We start from the raw sequence: 21381 nt of genomic DNA, 5'->3' as shown, positions 1-21381 counted from the left end.
TTCACTAAAGAAGTGTGCTCTTTCCTATTGATTACAGCACTTCCTCCCACTTTCCCATCTTCTATTTCCCTATTACCTCTCTTCTCTGATTTCATCTTTCTCCCCCATTTTATATGTTTAGATGGACGGTAAATGAAGAAAGGAATAAACCTGAAACTTGCATATTACTACTGAATACCAGGAATCTGTGTCTAACTTTGTGCCAGGAATCATACCTGATTTCAGTTGGTAGGGTACCCATAATTTGGCGCAGAAATTGGCTCTAAGTGCTGTTCTGTAAACAGCGTGCCAATTTTTTTTTTTGTGCTATTTACTGAATATAGTCCTATACAACTTATGCAGGTATTCACAGAATAGCACTTAGGTGGAATTTTGGCAGTTCTACGTGAATGTGCACACATATGCATATAAATGTCAACATTCTAAATTTATGTACTTTGTGGCAGGGAGTCTGGGCAAGGTGATAGAAAGCCTGTGCTAAGCACCCGGCAGGTCCCCCCTATTCCCTCCACAGAACCTAGGTTTAAACCAGAAACATTGCAGTACAGAAAACTACACTACCCAAGAGCCTCTAGTTTGCTTCCTGTGCCAAGATGGTGTCTTTAAGGTTTCCCCTCAAGCCTAGAGCAGTGCAGCTGGGGAAAGTTAGATAGACTTGTGCTGCAACTTTTAATCCTGTCCCTTTAAGGAGAGACAGAGAATTACCTTGGCTTCAAGCCAGGAAGCCTCTGCTGTGCTCATTGATTGTAATTAGGGGGAGGGGCCTGACACATGTGAGCCCTTATCCTCCAGCAAAGCAGGGACAGAGAGGAGAGCCAGAGGGGCCTAGGAGGAACAGCTGAAAGAAAAGCCAAGCCGATGAGGCAAGGAGGAAAATAGTTCTCTTGCTTTCCAACCCCAGCTGGGAGACTGGGAAATGGAAGAGGTTAGCTCAGAGGCAGGGAGACCTGAGGAAGAAACTCCCTTATAGGATTCCATGCAGTGGGATAGCAGCTCACCTTCAGAGCTGGCAGCTGAGGATCCCATGGAAATGTAGCTTGCACTACAGGTGGGAGAGTTCTGGCATTCAAGGTTATATTTTTGCCTTTTGTTTTTCTTTCTATGTTTCTCTGCGGTGAAAGTGTGTGACCTAAAAGGGATTACAAAATCTGGACTGGACTTTTTAAACTAAGAGCCCTGTGGAAAAGGGAACCCTGTAGAAGGCTCCAGAGGAAGAAAAAAGCCTTTTTTTTTTTTTTTTTTTGCTGTATTGTTTGCTAAGGTTAAGAACTGTTTGTCGCAATAATGCCTAGGTTGCTGAAGTGTTTATAAAAGACTGTAGCCCTGAGACCTCCAGGATTGGAGGGAGAGTTGCTTTATTCAGCCTAACATATTCTTCTGGGAGAAACAGCCTGGCCAGTTGGACTAGGTCGGGGCTGCTCTCCCCGCCCAGCTCTAAGGACAAATGAAGTTTGGAAATTGAAAGTCCTTTTTTGTTGTTTTCTTATTCTAATTTGGTGCAGTTATGAGAAGTGCCACAGCTTTAAATATTGGTTTTTTGTTTAAGGACTGGGTTTAACCTGGAGGCATCAACTGTTTTGTACAATTGCTCAATTATGTCATCTGACCTGACTATGAATGCAATTATCTTTATCAATTAAATCCAGCACTGGCTGTGTTTTAGGAAAACTCAGTGTGGCTTATTTCTTTCTGGGCTAAGTGGAAAAACTTGGCAGGAGTACACCAGTGGGCCTGGGAGCCACTGGCATGATCCGGGTCACAAACAATCATTATTCCTTGTGGCACGGGACCCCGGGTAGGTCACACTGGCCTAGCCCAAGCGTCCCTGCCACAACATGTAATGGGCATTGTGACAAACGGACGTCTTTCCCAAGGTTTGCCACAGGGAAAGGAAGGAAAGTATACAAACCCCAGTGCAGAAGGGCTGACCAGGTCAGTGCCCAGGTCAATAAATTAGCTGACTACCCGGTGAGTGACAATGAAGAAATGGAAATAGAACAGGAAGGCTTAGACTTACCTGAAGCAGTCCCAAAGCCAGGCAGGAAGAATCTGCCTTGCTACTGTCCGATGCCTGTAAGACAGAAAACTCACAAGCAGTTTCCCCTCAGAGAAATGGCATGGGCTGAGGAAGGAATTCCCTTCCCCATCCAAAGCCAAGGGGGAGTGGTTCTTTTCCTCAGCTTAAAGCCAGGCTCATCAGAGAACAAGGGGAGGAAGGAGGAGGAGCAGCACGAGGCTTGGCAGAAGAGCAGAGGCAGAACGGGGCTGAGCTTGCCTCAGGCCCTGCAGGACAGTTCCTCAGCACTGACTGGGAGATGACTGAGGAACAGGCTGGTAATTTGGCTACAGAATTCCTTCCCCCAGAGCCAATGGTGTTGGAGGAAAGTAGGGCTATGCAGGAAAGCTGGCCAGCGGAAATGGAGAGCTGAACATACTGGGAAAAGGTCTGTGAAAAGGGTTTTCTTTCTGGCTGTATTTTTCTGTTTGCTCTTTGAGCTAATGACTGTGGGAGTTATCAAGGAAAGTAATCCTGTACTGTAGTTTCACATGCTGGTTTGCTGCAATTTGTGAAAGACACAGTAATCTCCTCTTCAGGACATTCTCACAGCTGAACCAAACGCTAGGCTGTAATTCTAGCCAGTTTAAACCCAGAGTTTCCTGGTTTCAGGACTCCGTGCAAGTGCCCAGCTATGAGGTGATTGCCATAGCAACTAAGTAACTAAATTAGCCTGTATGCCTCGAAGGGAAAAGGAGATTAACTCTCTCAGGGTAAAGCCTGCTCGTGTCCAGGTAGAAAGTCCAGCCCAGCTGGAGAGAATGAGTACACTGTAGGAAGACACAGAATGTCTCTCAGGCATGAATAAGAATGTCTCCTCTGTAGCTCTACAGTGAAAAGTTATTTTTGTCAACTGTTTCACTTCCAAGCCTCATAAAGAGCTAAATGACTGTATATGGTTTACCAAGCAAGCCCAGAGCTGATTACTGAATGATGAGTGAAATGAACTTTTTCTTTTGGTTTTGTATTATGTTCATGCTACCAGGAAAACCTGGAGTGGCATAGTGATTCTACGGCCGGGGGCCGAATAAAAGCTTATATTTTTTGCACCAAGGCCATTCTGACAAGGGTGGTTTCTTCAAAGCCCTTGGGAATAAGCTTAGTTAGGCATTTGCCTAGTGGCGGCCAACTTGAAAGGATACCCTAATTCTAAAGGGACCACGCCAGTAGCAAACATCGTGTCACTACCCGACGGCTCAGGGTGTTCACAGAGAGCACGGGTGTGACAGCATATAAATATTAGCACCAGTTTTATAATGTTGTCTCTTCACTCCCAGATATACCTTATGTAAGGACCTGAAATGCTGGTTTAATAAGATGTTAAAATTCTGTTTAAAAAGCTATTGTTTCATACAAATTTCAGATGGGAATTAATCATACTAAAGGTGGTTTATTCAATTTACATAGTCACATAGTAAATGACAGCAGATAAAGACCTAAACGGTCCATCCAGTCTGCCCATTAGTTATACCCATTAAATACATGATTAATTTAACTTGTCTCTTTAGTATTTTTGGATCATAGACTATAAAGTCCTGGTTTAATATTTTGAAATAATAGATTTAGGTGGGTAGTTATTAAGGTATGTTATGCCTAATGCTTATTATTTTCCCCTCAACAAGTGTTAAAAGGCACTAATACAACATATTACTATGTTAATATGAGCAGTGTTCTCCCCGGGGCCTTTTAGCCGGGCACACCGCCCAGCTAATTTAGATGACTGCCTGGCGAATCCTTCTGCTACCGGCGATGCTCCTTCCCGGGCTGACTCTCCGCCGAAAATTTTGTTTGACGCCTGCCTTTTTTTTTTTGCCAGCATGCTTTTACTTGCTTCGGGCCTTCCTTGTTGCCGGGTCCTGCCTACTTTCTGTTTCCGCGAAGGCAGGACCCGGCAGCGAGGAAGGCCCGAAGCAAGTAAAATCAGTAAGTTGTAAGCTTCCCTCTGGGGCTCTAACGTTTGCGTGCCGGCTTCACTTCTCTTCCCTCCCCCCCACGGGGCGCAACTTCCGGTTTCAGAGAGAAGAGAAGGGAAGCTGGCATGCACACGATAGAACCCCGGAGGGAAGACTACAACTTACTGCTTTTACTTGCTTCAGGCCTTCCTCGCTGCCGGGTCCTGCCTTCACGGAAACAGAAAATAGGCAGGACCCGGCATCGAGGAAGGCCCGAAGCAAGTAAAAGTAGCAAGTTGTAAGCTTCCCTCCATCGCTGACCTATGAAAGATAGGTCAGTGATGGAGGGAAGCTTACAACTTGCCTAGCGACTCTATCGACGGGTTTGTGAGCTGGGAGGGATGGGAAGAGAAATGCTGCTGCTGCACCGAATTGCAAAGGCAATGTCAGTCGATTGCGTTGCCTTTGCAATCTTTTTCTTCCTGCCTCCCCGAGCCAGGTCAGGCGCATACAAGTGTCAGACTCACAAGACTTCACCTCCGATGTCAATTCTGACGTCGGAGAGGTAGTTCTGGGCCAGCCAATCGCTGCCTGGCTGGCCTGGAACTTCCTCTCCGACGTTAGAATTGATGTCATAGGTGAAGTCTTGTGAGTCCGGTGCTTGTACGTGCCTGGCCTACCTCAGGGAAGCAGCAGAGAGAAATTGGTGTGGTGGCTTAGGGGGTAGGGAAAGAATCGGGGAAGTGGAGAAATTGGCGTGATGGCTTGGGGGCAGGGGGAGAGAGAAAGAAAGACAGGCAAGGGGAGAGAAAGAGAGAAAGAAAGGCAGAAATAAAGAGGGGGCAGGGGGAGAGAGAAACAGGCAGTCAGGGGGGGAGAGAGAAAGAAATAGAGACAGAAAGAAAAGGGAAGTGGCAGAAATAAATAAATATTGGATTTACAGTCAGAAGAAGGAAATGCAACCAGAGACTCATGAAATCACCAGACAAAAAGGTAGGAAAAATGATTTTATTTTAAATTTAGTGTCCGTTTTGAGAATTTATATCTGCTGTCTATATTTTGCACTATGGCCCCCTTTTACTAAACCGCAATAGCAGTTTTTAGCGCAGGGAGCCTATGAGCATCGAGAGCAGCGCAGGGCATTCAGCGCATCTCCCTGTGCTAAAAACCGTTATTGTGGTTTAGTAAAAAGGGAGGGGGTATATTTGTCTATTTTTGTATAGTTGTTCCTGAGGTGACATTGCATAAAGTCATCTGCCTTGACCTCTTTGAAAATCCATGGAATATAAATGATAATTAACATTTTCTCTGTGTACAGTGTGCTTTGTGTTTTTAAAATTTTATTGTTGGTAGATCATTTTGACTTTGTCATTTTAAAAGTAACTCGCAAGCCCAAAAAGTGTGGGCACTCCTGCTGTAGAGCCATTCTTGTATGACTGGATGAGCTATATGTATCTTTTTTTTTTAGTTGTTTAAATTTATGCATAAATAAATGGCTAGATTGAACCTAATGACTTCATTAACGCCTTTCCCTTTTTTAAACCTCTATACCATTTGAAAGAGGGCAAATATCTAATTATTCCCTGGATGCTTCTTAAATTTAGTAAAAATATTCTGGCACAAGTGTCAAACCTTAAAAAAGGAAGTCATATTGAGCATTGGAAAATAATAATTAACTAATAAAAATAGTACACATTTAGGGCTCCTTTTACTAAGTTGCAAAAATGGTTTTAGTGTGTGCTTAGCGCGCGCAGAATTACCACGCGCGCTAGACGCTAATGCCAGCATTGAGCTGCCATTAGTTTTCCCACATAGCGCGGGAGTTTGCACGTGCTAAAAATGTTAGCGCACCTTAGTAAAAGAGGGAGCTAATTTTCCCCACCACCAAATTTCCCCATCCTAGTAAAAGAGGGAGTTATTTTCCCCACCACCAAATTTCCCCATCCTGCCCCACCCGGCTACTTTTTCATGCCACCCGGCTGGAAAAGTAGCCGGGTGGGGCAGGATGGGGAAATTTGGTGGTGGGGAAAATAACTCCCTCTTTTACTAGGATGGGGAAATTTGGTGGTGGGGAAAATTAGCTCCCTCTTTTACTAAGGTGCGCTAACATTTTTAGCTACTTTTTCATGCCACCCGGCTGGAAAATATTTTTGGGGAGAACACTGATAAGATACTGTAGGTTGCACAGTAATGAGCTGCAAAGCATGCAAATTATGCAAAACAACTTGTTACTATGTTTGTTCTTTAACACAGCTTATGGGTGACACCTCAAGTTGCATTATTCCTGGAAAAATACAGCCAGCAAAGATGGCAGTGCTTTTCCATCCTGGTGCATCAGACCACACAACTGAGACCTGATACATCTAGGTGCTTCTTAAAGGAGCCAGAACTAGCAAACCAGAAGCTGCTCCCTCTGCAATGACATCCCCCTGGCCCTTTTCTGGTGTGACGCTCAAAATGGGTCCAGGTTCCAGTGTGTTTTTGTTGTATTACTTGACAGAGACTGCTTATTTTATATTCAATAAACTATTTTTAATCTTACCTCCTGGTTCCAAGTTCTGGTTCCACTTTGAGTGCTTGTGGACACTCCTGTCTGTGTTGTGGAATCTTGGCCCTTTGCCTCTGATTTTGGGCTTGCTGCTCTTGCCGCGCACCCTCACAGGGGACTTGTGGATTACGCTCAAAATGACACTAGTGAACCTACCTTACACAGCAGCGTGGCCCCTAGCAGTAGTACCATAAGATTACCACTAGGGGTTGCGAGCATCATTTTGAACCTGGCCTGTGGCGAGAGCTGCAGGAGTGGCAAGTTTTTGCACTGATCATGTCACCAGGTGGATGGGGGTTCATGCTAGTTAAGTTCACAATGAAGAGGCAGAGGAACATGCTGCATTAGCAGCAGTCTAATGCAGAAGGTAGGCAGTACTTTTGTCTACAGGATTATTTTTTTATTTATTTATTAGAAAGCAAACCCCACCCTTTCGTGTCTTTCCTATCCCCCATCATCGCTTCTTTTTTTTTTTTTTTGTATCTCGATGTGTAATTATAACCCCCAATGTTCTGTCCCTTAAACTCTGTCTGTTATTGTATGTTTTTAACCATAGTTTTATTATATTATACCCATTAATGTTTTTAGTTTCTTTTTTCTTTTATCTTTTTTTTCCTATTGTAAACCGTTTAGCTATTGCCTGTTAGACGGTATATCGAATGTTAAATAAGCTTGGAAACTTTACCACCTTTTTGAAGAAATTCACCCAAGGCAGTGTGCAACAACATTATACATTGTTAGCTGCTTGAAGTACTCTTCATTAAGTTTATATCATGGGTGGGATTTTTTTCTGGAACTTTTGAAATGCAGTGGAAGAATAAATGGATGATATATGAATCCTTGTCTATCTTCTCTTTACTACTATTTATTATTTCTATAGTCCTACCAGATGCACGCAGTGCTGTACATTAAACACGCAAGAGACAGTCCCTGTTTGAAAGAGCTTACAATCTAATTATGACAAACACGCAAGATACAGGACAAAGGGTGAATCAATATATGCCATGTTATTTATATTCCCTGTGGATGCTCTGACTGTAGCTGTTTGAATCCAATAAAAATTCATGATTAATCTGATTTCATCTTCAGGTACACCTGTTCTATGATTTACTTTATCAAATGCCTTTGTATAGTCAATAAAACACAGGTATTGATCTGTACCTTCTTATGAATTATTTGCTCAGCTATCATGTGTAGTAAGTAAGTACCATCTGTTGTGCTTCCTGTTCAGAATCTCAGTTTCATTTAAATGCTGAGTGCTACATGTTATGAAATAAAATAAAGATTGGCCCGAGTTCTCATCTATACATAGCCCTCCCCCACCCCACCATTATTGGATTCTACATTCATAGAGAGATGAGCAAACAATTAGTTCTTTGGCATGTTTTATTTTTGGAATAAGAGGCAATGACACTTTCTTAAAACATTTTTGAACCAACTATTCAAAATACTGCATTAGAGTTATACTCTCGATTCCCAAATATGAAAGGATTACTGTATTTCCCCATATATAAGCCACGGCCTATATATGGGTTTTGCAATCCAAACAGTGGGTGCGGCTTCCTTATATGGGGTGGCCAATCTAACGACATCGTAGCTAAGCCGCCCCATTAGTAGACCCCCGTACCTTTTAAAATAATGCAGCTCCCTCGCTGGCCTCCTGCAATGTTGTGGCCGCAGGGCAGGAGCAATCTTTTCAGCGTCCAGCGGCCACCACGCTGCTTCCTCAATACCTGCGTCAGTTTTCACTGATGCAGGCATTGAGGAAGCAGTGTGGTGGCGGCTGGATGCTGAAAAGATCGCTCCTGCCCTGCACCACGGCTGCGACATTGTAGGAGGCAGCAGGCGGAGGTACAATATTTACCGGGGAGAGGGGAGAGATGTATAGGTCACCCCCATGTAGTTTTAAAACTCATAGATAAGCTGCAGCTTGTAACATGGGGCGGCTTATCTAAGAGTTTTAAAACATGTATAGGCATTATTTGTGGCCTATACACTAGGGTGGCCTATATGCAGGGAAATACGATAAACCTTACTTTGTTCAATTACATTGGTTACCAACTTCTGCTGGGATAACTTATACGCTCTGTGTATTGATTTTTAATATTTGACATGGCCTAGCTCCTTCTTATATGCAGGATTTAGTTTCCTTAATAATTGGTAGAGAGGGTCATATACAACAAAATCAATTCTGTTTACATTTTCTATCACCTAAATCAATTAAGCTATTTCGTCAACTTAGTGCTTCTTTTAGTTATCAAGCTCTGACTATTTAGAATAAACTTCCCCTTATTGTTAGATCAGAAACTAATTATTTAGTTTTTAGAGAGCTTTTAAAAACAGTTTTATTCAAGAAATTTTTGAACTGATTGTTTTTATGATTTTTTTCCATATTGCCTGTTTAACTGGGTTTGTTTCCAGTCATCTGCTTTATTCTAATCCACCTGGAACTCATAAGGGCTATGGCGGAATATAAAAAGCTTTGTAATCCTCTATAATCCTCTACAATCTGGCTTCATAACCAACTTCAGCACAGAGACATTACTAGGTTCCCTTATGGACAAAGTCAGACAACACCTCAGCACTGGAAAAAGAATTCTTCTCATACAACTGGACCTAACTGCAGCATTTGACCAGGTAGACCATAACATACTACTGCAAATTTTGTACACAATAGGTATCTCAGACAAAGTACTCTCATGGTTTGAGGGTTTCCTAAAATCCAGAACATACAGAGTTAAATCAGATAAAGAAAAATCTGAACCTTGGTCCAACCCCTGTGGAGTACCACAAGGATCCCCTCTATCTCCTACTCTATTCAATCTATATACTGCCTCCTTTGGAACATAAATGGAAAAACTAGGCATAACTTCTTACAGTTATGCAGACGACTTCACCATCCTCATACCTTTTGATCAACCAAAGACCACCATAACAGACACTACACTAAACTCTGGAAACAGTAGTGAACTGGATGGAAGACCACAAACTGAAACTCAACCCAGACAAAACAAAATTCATCCTCCTCGAAAATAACAAAACCCCAACTATTACCAACATAAAAATCAACTCGATCAATTACCCCATTCAAAACACCCTAAAACTACTAGGCGTGACAATAGACAGATGTTGCACCATGCAATCGCAAATAAACATAACAATACAGAAATCTTTCCCCGTTATGAGGAACCTAAGACAAATACGCAAATTCTTCGAAAGAGCACAATTCCAGCTCATAGTTCAATCCCTTATCCTGGGTATACGGGATTATTGCAATATCCTCTATCTCCCCTGCCCTGCAACAATGATCAAACAACTGCAAACAGTCCAAAATACAGCAGTAAGACTCGTCTACTCCCTAAAGAAACACGACCACATTACTGAAGCATTCATGATGTCACACTGGCTTCCAATCCAGGAAAGAATACTATTCAAATTTTACTGCATGCTATTTAAAACCATAAACGGAGACAGCCCAACCTACCTGAACAACCGACTCATCCATAATATCTCAACCAGACATAGAAAAACTCACACCCCATTCACACACTCGCAAATCAAAGAAGTTAAACGAAAAAATTTTTACGATGGCCTCCTAGCCACCCAAGCAGCAAAACTAGATAACCAAATCTCCTCATACATAAATAAATACATACATACATAAATAACCTCATACAGCGAAGGTCTACACTTCATTGAAGTGAATCATATTATTCAAATGTATCCAAATGTGTAAACCTATGCTGTATGAGGCTACTAGATTCATTGTTTGTCAGCTTAGAACATTTTGCTGCCATTTTGCATTTTGGAATAAACTCATTTGATCTAGAACATGGGTTCCACTTCTTATGGTGTTTTGGATCCAGCCCTGAATAATGAGTCTTACTCCATTCAATGTACTGTATATCATGACTATTATGTTGTATATTCAATGTGAGGATGAATACAAGCGTGGTTTATATTGGGTTGGCTATGGTAAATTTTGAGCTAACAGTGAAAAACAAGGTACCGTTCATTCTGTTCTTAAGAAGTTTCATTAAAATCATATTGTGTGGGAAAAAGGATTTGTTCCATTTGTCACAGATACAGATGCTTGCAAATGTGAAAACAGCTGACTGTTTTCATCTCCATACGTGCTTCTTGCCAGAGAACTTTGAGGCACTCTTTTCCACTTCTTAAATTCTGCAGTTTTTTCTTTTGCTTAGCCTTGATGAGATTGATATAATTGATCAGCACTTTTCTCCAATAAACAAAACTAAAGGACCTCTATATTAAAGTTACCATGCAGGCAAGATAGTATCCGCCCAATATTCAGCACTATTTAACCGGTCAGGAATGTCTCCTGGCTGGTTAAATAGTGTTTGTGTGCTGCGTCTGCCGAATAGTGGCTCTTAGCAGCCAAAATTTAGCTGTCTATATTGTGCAATTAGCTGCCAATTTTTAACCCTGATTGGCCAGGTTTTTAGGCTAAATTGGGCCGCCCAAATAGCTGGTCTATCTTATAAGTTAACCGGCCAATGCTTATAATTAACTTAGCCTGCTAAGTTTGAGCCAGTCAAAAATAGATTGGATATTCAGTGCTGGTCACCAGAAATGACCCGGCATTGAATATACAGGTAGAGGTCTGCACGGGAACGGGGATCCCCGTGGGTCCCGCGGGGTTCCCGCAGGAATCCCCCCCCTAACCCACGGGGACCTCCCTCTGGCTCATGGGACTCCCACGGGGATGGAAGGCTTTGGAAGCAGGGTTCGTCCATATAATATAATGGCCACGTCAGCCTTAGTAAAAGAGGGGGTTTATAAGTTAATTACCTGAACAGAAAACAAAAAAAGGGTTCCACCAAACAGATTCTACAAGGAAAACAGCAGCGCAAACACAAAAGAAACGGTGGAATTGATGATCCTGTCAGAAGTAATTGCTGCTTTTTATGGGGACGGGCGGGGATGGAGGTAATTCCTTGCGGGGACGGGTGGGGACGGAGAGGATCCTGACGGGGACGGGTGGGGACGGAGAGGATCCTGACGGGGACGGGTGGGGACGGAGAGGATCCTGGCGGGGATGGGTGGGATTTCTGTCCCCGTGCAACTCTCTATATCCAGGCTCAGCGTTGACCATGGGAGTTAGCTGGCCTGTTTCCCATGGTCTCAATATCGATCGGTTTCTATGTGCTAATTCTCACGCCAATGAGATGCTATGTTATGGAATGAGAAGTGGGTGAAGGAAACATATTCTGTTAATTTATCTGCTCAAGTGGCATGTAAATATAGGCACTGTCTATATTTACAATGTCTACACATTGCACAGGGTCTCAGAAATTGTCGCTTGTACACAGGCTAGTTTATATGGCCATATAATGTGGTTCAACAAATTGGGATGCTCATTGCCTCTCAGGTGTTAATGTAAAGGGTGGATTTTTATATGGGAGAAAAATGATGACCAGGTGTATAAATTGTATTATCTTTATCTTCATTTCTATGTATTTTTATTATTGGGGAGGGGGGGGTGTTATTGTTCCCTGTTTAATTCATAGGCAGGTTATAAATGTATTAAACAATGTGGACAAAACAAAGGGCAGGGAAAGGAAGCATGAGATAATAGGATAGTCAGATTTGTACCAGCAGATGGCAACTCCTCACAAATCAACCAGGTTCATGAGTCCCAGATACTGTCCTGCAAGGGCCAGGGGGTTTTCTAAGATGCCTGAATTGAATGAGTAGCGAGCTCACTAGTTTTGGCAGTAATTTCCATTGCTGCAGGGTTTCGTGGTGGGACATGGAGAAGATGCAAGGTGTTGGATTAAATATGACATTTTGTATACTTATATGTGCTATGTCTTGCTGTAATTTTGAAAGTTTTTTGTAATATCACTGTCTGTATACAGTCTCTTCCTCTGTAAACTGCTCTGAACTGTTTGTGGTATTGCGGTATATAAAAATAAAGTTATTATTATTATTACTGTATATTTACAATGTCTTGTGAACTGTGCTCCTTGTTTGTAGTCTCTTAACTACTTGAATTTTTTGTGACTTTTATGTTTTTATATTGAAGACAGCCAAGGACCCTAAAAGACCCCTGAGGAAGGCATTTTTATTTTGCTGAGACGCAGCCCATGTTGGGTCATTTTTATTTTATATATTATTTGGTTTCTATCCTATGGGTCATTTGTGACTGTATACACCCTTTATGGATTGTTTTTAAGTTATTTGGATGCTTATTAAACTACAAACTGGTACATCCAATCTTCTGTTCCACAATCTTTTGTTGTTTTCTATGTAAATATAGACACCCTGTTATAGAATTGCCCTATAACCCTCTCATTCAATAACAGGCTGCCTAAATTTAAGCACCTTTTGTGCACTTAAATTTGTAGGGTTGATATTCAACGTGAGTTTACTGACCAGAAACAGCTCCTGGCATATTAAATCGCCTGTTCTGGACTAACCGGTTATTTTCAGCAGCATTTAACCAGTTAGTACTGCTGAAAATAACCAGTTAGTGGTAAACTCAAAACCAACTATTTTGAGGGTGTTCTAGAAGCATAGTCAGTACTTGGCTGCTTAAGTGCTGATGTTCAGAACTTAACCAGCCATGTTAACTGCATAAAAGTCAGTCCTATCTTTATGCGATAACCCATAGCTGGTTAAGTGCTGAATATTGCGCTTAACTCGTTATGTTTTAACTCGATCTGCAAACCCGGAAATTCAGTACCAGCGCTTGGTTATGACCCGGCATTGAAGCTGCAGCTTGACTATCTGGCCCATAAAATACTGCCGTTCACTCAGGTAAGTGCACACTTACGCTGCAAATGACAGTGGGGCACACTATTCTATTACACCAGGGGTAGGCAATTCCGGTCCTCAAGAGCCGGAGCCAGGTCAGGTTTTCAGGATATCCACAATAAATATGCATGAGATAGATTTGCAACTCAAGGAGGCACTGCATGCAAATCCATCTCATACATATTCATTGTGGATATCCTGAAAACCTGACCTGGCGCCGGCTCTCTCGGACTGGAATTGCCTACCCCTGTATTACACAGTTCAATGGCATAGGCCCAGGTTCTATAAACAGTGCCTGAAGTTAGGTGCCTAGATCGGCATGCTTAGCTGACCTAGGCACCTAACTTCAGGGGGGGAGGGGGAGAGTGTAGTACAGTGGTTAAAGCTACAGCCTCAGCACCCTGAGGTTGTGGGTTCAAACCCACACTACTCCTTGTGACCCTGGGCAAGTCACTTAATCCCCCCATTGGCCCAGGTACATTAGATAGATTGTGAGCCTGCAGGGACAGACAGGGAAAAATGCATCAGTACCTGAATAAATTCATGTAAACCATTCTGAGCTCCCCTGGGAGAACAGCATAGAAAACTTAATAAATAGTGTGAAAAGTTTCAGCCTCTGATAACCAGAGCTGGTATTGTGACATCATAATGCCTCATTCCACCAGTGCCTAAGAGCCAACTTCATCAGTGATGTCACAATGGCTTGATTGTCCTATACTTGGCTCACTTTTACTACATTTTGATTTCTAGAGTGGCGCAGTGGTTAAAGCTACAGCCTCAGCACCCTGAGGTTGTGAGTTCAGACCCACACTGCTCCTTGTGACCCTGGGCAAGTCACTTAATCCCCCCATTGCCCCAGGTACATTAGATAGATTGTGAGCCTGCTGGGACAGACAAGGAAAAAATGCTTGTACCTGAATAAACTCATATAAACCATTCTGAGCTCCCTTGGGAGAACAGTATAGAAAATTGAATGAATAAATAAATTAAAAATCCGTTAAAAAAAATTAATTAGCTGGTAGATGCCTACCAGCAAGTAGGCAAGTTAAGGGGCAGATTTTGGGTGTGGTTTTTCTTAGGTGCCGGTAGGCGCCTAACTTAAACCCTGGCCTAAATGGGAGTGCGCCTTAGGTTTTAATGCCTACCATTGTCTTAAGACTGCTTAGGCACCACTAGGTGTGTTTCTATAAATGGTGCCTAGTGAATGATTGACAATTGTGTTCAATGGCACCTAGGAGTTAGGTGCCATTTATAGAATCAGGGCCAGTATCTATTTATTAGAGGGGCATTACCAGGGGTGGGGCAACATGCAGAATACTTTATGTTGCACATGTAGATATTGCATTTAGGCATTACCATTTATACATGTTGTAGAGCTGTTAAAATGCACATGCTTATGTTTTAGGGCACTGATGCTGGTATTCTAGATAGTTACGTGAATAAGTAAACCTGCCTCTAAGCTAATTAATATTCAGAAGAAGTGTAGTCTTAGGTTTGTGCCATAGCCGTGTAACAGACAGAGAAAATGACCACAGTTAAGGAGAGCAAGATTTACCTGCCTGCCTATCCCTGATGCTGTATTTCATAGTGTATTAATGCATTTATTTCTGAAATAGAATTATCTTGAGACCCATCAGAAAGCCTGACATCATTCTTGTAATAAATAAAATATATCTCAGTAGTTCTTATGTTTTATGTTATAGGCCACATTTCGAAAGTAAATATGAACATTTCCATTACTTCTGTCTCAGACAGTACATGCAGGTTTGTAAAACCAAACAATGGAGCTCTATAAATCACATAAGTAAATCTTTGCTCTATATTCTAAATTAGTTTACATTAAATGTGAAATTTTAGTACACACTTGATGGAAACTCTCATTTGCACAATGGATTTAGATTCTTTCAATCTCAAATTGCACCCGTGAGAACATTTTGTGAGCTATTGCCTCTCACACATCATCACTGATTATTTAGAAGGAATCTTATCTTCTTTCATTCATTCTGCTGTCAACAGCCAGCAATCATGTGAGGGCCTGTGCTACACTATTTTGGCTATGATCTAAGTATAAGCGTAAGGATATAAGAGTTGCCATACTGGGTCAGAGCATAGGTTCATCAAACCCAGCATCCTATTGGAGTTATGAGCCTTGTGTGCTGTTGTCTGTCTTGTTTTGACAGAGATTGAGAAGCTTTGCAATATGGTATGGGGGCCAAGGGGTTAATGCCCTATTGCCCTATCTCATTAGGAACATGCCCATTACCAAAAAAGTTTATGACTAACACATGGGTCAAAGCCCTGAATCTTCCTAGCCTCTGGAGACTTGCTCTTGTACCTAAGGAAAGGATATTGCTTTTGTGTGGATAGGCTGTAAATTTATATTGTTTTATAATTGGAAGTATTTGTGAGGATTCTGTACTGATTATTGCATCCTTCTCATACTGGTCTCCTCTGCCAATTGAGAATGTACATTTAATTCACAGCTCATCATTTTATTGTGTTTTAGAGCTTTGTGCTAATGACTTCCTGTTTTGTGCTGAATTAATTTCAGAACAAAGCAAATATCCACACACTTTCCTTGAAACAAGAAGTGTGTGTGTGTGTGTGTGTGTGGGGGGGGGTTAAATAAATGGGCTAGGCTTTTTGTACAAAGCTGAATGCCATACTAGAACCTATGCTGGGATGGAATGTTTAATAGAAGCAGAGAAACAGGAATCTAGTTGGCATGTGTGACTAAAGAGATGAAGATCCAAAGCTTTTATGGCTGAGTGATGTTAACATGCAAATGGCTTACTGCATCTTCCACTCTCTTGATGAATGTTTTCTGTGTGGTACCATAAATTAGCCATGAGTGTGATGCCCAGGTCCATTTGCACTAGTCCACAGCAAAGAAGGGAATAAGAATTAGATGACAGACTGCATCCCTCTTGTGCAGTATCTCCTAAGCAGTTTACAACTGTATCCATTGTAGGGCAGGTACAGATTTTATAAGATAGATAAATTAGGGATGTATTTTGATAAGTAGGGGAGTATATTACAAGTTCAAGTTCAAGTTCAGGTTTATTTTGATAAATCGCCTATAAAAACTTTCTAGGCGATGTACAATGAAATACAAGTTATAAAAACATATTATCATACTAGTAATATAAGACATCTGATACCTCAACATAAACAATTATTATTAATTAAATTAAATAAAATGAAGAGAATTTTCTCTTTACCTAGCCCTAAACAAAACATAACAGGGGGAGGGAAGGAAAGGATTACATTGTTTCTCTTATTAAAGGAAAGAACATAAGGAAGGGAAAGACAATAAAAAGAGGGAGAAAAGGAAAGAAATTGGTCATTAAAAACATCATTATATACATGTATGACAAAAAAGGAATAGCAATTTTTTTTTGTGGTCACAAAATGAGAGGTGCCTGTGTATACCTTCAGGGCGATCTCTACTTTTCGAAACTGCTCGCAAGCATACTCTCATGGTATGACAAAATTGTGGAATCAGTTTCCTTCTACTATCAGAGCACTGGATGGGATGTTAATTTCCCGAAAGACTGTGAAAACATACCTTTCTAATAGGAATCATGATTTTATATTATTTTACTGATGTATGTTATATGGTACTATGAATGTAATCATTTGTAACCTGCTTTGGGCTTTTTGGGAGGATGGGCTAAAGAACCAAGAAAATAAAGAGAGAAATATTTTGAGTGACTTTTTTTATTTTTTTAGAGCACTAACCGTGGAATCTGTTTTTTGATGGGAAATTTAGATTTGTGAAGAATTTAGATTTTCAGGAATAAACTCGTCACAGTGGTTGTGTCCTTGCACCCAAGCTGGGTGCTCAAATTTGGGTGCACAGGGTAAATGCTCTGCACACACAAATTCATGAGTGAACGAAATGCCAACAATCAGCTATTCTCCTTCATTGGCATTAATTTGGATTTTTTTGCGCATTTACTTGTGCGCTATTCTGTAACCCTATGCATGGGCATCGGAACAGGGGAGGCTAGATGTTGATTGGGATATCCCTATTGTGAGGACTTCTAGAAGTAGGGAGATACTGGATTCTCTACTAGGAGAACTGTTCCAGCAGTTAGTAATGGAACCCATGTGGGATGGGGCCATACTGGACTTAGTACTTACAAATGGGGAAAGTGTTTCTGGTATTACAGTGGGTGGTCATCTGGCAACCAGTGATCACCGCATGGTGTGGTTTAATATAGAGAGTTGCAGGGAGACAGAAATCCCACCCATCCCCGCCTGTCCCCGCCAGGATCCTCTCCGTCCCCACCCATCCACGCAAGGAATTACCTCCATCCCCGCCTGTCCCCATAAAAAGCAGCAATTACTTCTGACAGGATCAATTCCATAGTTTCTTTTGTGTTTGTGCTGCTATTTTCCTTGTGGAATCTCTTTGGTGGAACCCTTTTTTTGTTTTCTGTTCAGGTAATTAACTTATAAACCCCCCTCTTTTACTAAGGCTGATGTGTTCCTTATATCAGTGTTTTTCAACCGCTGTTCCGCGGCACACTAGTGTGCCGCGAGATGTTGCCTGGTGTGCCGTACGGTCAGGGCCGCCATCAGGGCAGTACCACTAGTCCTGCATTCAGGGGCCCGGGCTCCCCCAGGGTCCTAGGCCACAGTCTAGGGAGAGGGGCGGTCCACCCCACGTGGACAGGAGAGAGCTGGACGGGGGACCCGCGGAGTTCAATACATCTCGAGCCGCGAGGCTCGTCTTCTGTTCCTGCCTGCCCTGCAGCTAACATATAGCCGATCGCAAGCGTTCCCCGATGTCAGCGCTGATGTCGGAGGGAGGGCTTAAGCAAAGCCTGCCCTCCGACGTCAGCGCTGACGTCGGAGAATACTTCCGTTCGGCTATTTGTGCGCGGCAGGGCAGGCAGGAAGCAGAAGACAAGCCTCGCGGCTTGAGCTTCGTTTTGCTGAGAAAGTTGCAAAGATGGGCTGGGAGGCAAACACGGAACACAAAAGGGGGGAGGGAGTGCGTTTTGGACACAAGGCATGAACTTGGGAGAGAGGAAGGGTGGGAAAGAGATGCTGAGGTGGGGGAGGGAATGCGTTTTTGGACACAGAAGAAATGGACTTGGGAGAGAGGAAGGGAGGGAAAGAGATGCTGAGGTGGGGGAGGGAATGAGTGTTTGGACACAGAAGGCATGGACTTTGGAGAGAGGAAGGGAGGGAAAGAGATGGTTGTGTACACGGGGAATAGAAGAAAGGAGAATTTTTGGTCATAGGGAGGGAGTGAGGTACAGATAGTGGCATACCAGGGTGGGGGGGGCGGTCTGCCCCACCCCGGGTTTACGTCCCAAGGGGTGCACAGCTGGCCACCCTCCAGTGTTGTCCCTAGGCCGGCAAACTGTGGCTTTTTAGCCACTTGAGTGCCACCGCCGCCATCGGGAACAGGCCGGCGCCAAGTTCTCCCTGCTTTTCCCTGTGGGGCCGGCCAACTCTCGCCACTCGCGTCAATTCTGACGTCGGAGAGGACGTTCTGGGCCAGCCAATCGCTGCCTGGCTGGCCTTGAACGTCCTCTCCGACGTTAGAATTGACGACGGGTGGCGAGAGTTGGTCGGCCCCGCGGGGAAGAGAAGCAGGGAGAACTTGGCGCCGGCCTGTTCCCGATGGCGGCGGTGGCACTCAAGTGAATTACTTTATATATAGTCAATATAGGCACAGAGTTAAATTTTTTAACATTTTCTAATGGTGATGTGCCTCGTGATTTTTTTCATGAAACAAGTGTGCCTTTGCCAAAAAAAGGTTGAAAAACACTGCCTTATATTATATGGACGAACCCTGCTTCCAAAGCCTTCCATCCCCGTGGGAGTCCCGTGGGTTAGGGGGGATTCCCGCGGGACCCCTGCGGGACCTGCGGGATTCCTGCGATCCCCGTTCCCGTGCAGACCTCTAGTTTAATATTAAGACAGGTGTAGAGAAGGCTTGTTCAAACGTAAAGGTTCTAGACTTTAAATAAAACATCTAACTTTGTTCAGATGGGGTTTAAGTCAAGGAATTGTCTGGATGGGAACATCTGGAAGAAGTAGGAAAGCAATGGGCAAAACTGAAAGGAGCAATTGTAAGGACAACAAACCTTTTGTAAGGAAAGTAAGTAAAAGTAAGAGGAAAAGAAGGCCGCTTTGGTTCTCAAAAGTAGTAGCTGAAAAAGTAAGGAAAAAGCCTCTACAATCAGAAAGAGACTGCACAAATGTAACTTGCACGAGAGGTGTGCAAAGAGGAAACCTTTGCTCTCCAAAAGGCCAGACTGAAGTTTGCCAGAGAGAATGTAGACAAACACCAATGTTCTATGAACAGATAAGTCTAAAATTGAATTATTTGGATGCCAGAAAAGAAGACATTTTTGGTGTACACCAAATACAGAATTCTAGGAAAAGAACCTCATACCAACTGTGAAGTAGAGAATGACACGGTGACAAAATTCATCACCGTTCCCGTTCCAGCGGATAACCGCGGGAAACCATCTTCATGTCATTCTTTAAGGAGAGAAGGAAGAATCAGAGTATAATTGGGCACAACCACTGACCCACAAGCTTTGCTTTGAAGAATGCTGGTGTAGAAGGACTGAGGTTGAAATAGACACTAGAAAATGACATGGGATTATTTCCCGCGGTTATCTGCGGGGACGGGAACGGTGATGAATTTTGTCACCGTGTCATTCTCTACTGTGAAGCATAGAGGTGGAAGTGTCATAGTTTGGGGATGCTTTGCTGCAGCAGGACCTGGCCAGCTCACCATCATAGAATTCACCATGAATTCTACTGTGCATCAGGGGGTGCTTGAGGAACATGTGAGACCATCTGTAAAAAAATTAAAGCTGAAGCGGAACTGGATCCTGCAACACGACAATGACCCAAAACATACCAGTAAATCCACCAAGGACTGGCTGAAAACTAAGAAATGGAGAGTTCTGGAGAGACCAAATCAAAACCCTGATCTTAATCCCACTGAGATGCTGTGGGGTGATTTGAAACAGGCTATACATGCAAGAAACCCCTCAAACATCTCAACATGTCTTCCCACAGATTTTAATAGTCTTAACATTGTACACTGTTTTGACAATTTATTTAAAGTGGTATATCAAATTTTAAATAAAACTTGAAACTTGAGATGACGCATCTCACTGCAGTTATTTCAGTCAAAGGGGGTAACACAAGCTATTAGGGTGTCCTAATTTATTTCTCAGTTAGAATACGCATTTTTGTGGATATCTTTTGTTTCATGAGTAAATCAAGGAAAATTTTTGTTATTTACCTGCAACTACATCAGTTTCTTTTCCAGAGATAAAAAAAAAAAAGACTTGACATTGATATGTGAACATTTCTTAAGAAAGAACTGAATATTTCATGGGGTGTCCTAATTTTTTCACAAAACTGTATATACATCAATGTCTGGAACATTTGGATAACCAGATAAGGAGACAACTTGAAACTGTTGAACTTTCCTATATCTCTTTTTATTTCTCCTTTAGATATGTTTAAAAAAATATTTGGTGAAAGTTCTAAAGATGCCACAGGATTCTTTGCCTCCTACAATACATGCTGGTCTCTGGTGTTGGTGAGGGCACTGTGCAATAGGCTCCAGAGAGGGGGATATTGCTCAACAACCTGTTCTTGCAACAGAACCGCTAATGACAGTAATCCAATGTCCTTAGAAACACTATCTTTTCAATAGTTGTCCCTTCCCTCTGGAATTCAGCACCGAACGCTTTAAAAATCTCAGTCCACAACAACTGATCCCCAGAACTGTTAATCACTATCCCTTAATTTGTTAATTCTACTCAATCTGTAGCATCTTTTAATCATTGTAAACCGCATAGAACTTCACGGTCCTGTGGTATATAAACTGTTATTATTATTATTATTAAGAGAGATAACAAACCTCGAGAAATTCAAGTCATTTTTTTAAGACATTTCTTTTTAAAGATGCTTTTCAAGTTGGAGTGTCCTTTTAAGGATGTTTAAACTTTTTTTTAGTCCATTTGTATTGGACCTACATGTTTTTAACCCTGTCCTTTTGTTTTCTCCTTTGTACCTCTTTAATTATTGTAGTTCTTCCTTTTTCTCCATTTGTA

At 42.3% G+C, this 21381-nt stretch overlaps 1 long non-coding RNA gene across 1 annotated transcript in view; it reads left to right on the top strand.

Annotated features, from left to right (window-relative positions):
- The first annotated feature begins 798 nt into the window (after positions 1-798).
- LOC117365169 overlaps positions 799-21381 on the top strand; it is a 104538-nt gene continuing 83955 nt past the window's right edge. The window contains exon 1 of the long non-coding RNA XR_004540371.1: positions 799-1048. This is a non-coding gene — a long non-coding RNA (uncharacterized LOC117365169). The remainder of the gene's footprint in view (positions 1049-21381) is intronic.

Source organism: Geotrypetes seraphini, chromosome 8 (genome assembly GCF_902459505.1).
Source record: "Geotrypetes seraphini chromosome 8, aGeoSer1.1, whole genome shotgun sequence".
Taxonomy (NCBI): domain Eukaryota; kingdom Metazoa; phylum Chordata; class Amphibia; order Gymnophiona; family Dermophiidae; genus Geotrypetes; species Geotrypetes seraphini.
The sequence above is the reverse complement of the archived record's forward strand: the minus strand, read 5'-3'. Positions and strand labels throughout refer to the sequence as shown.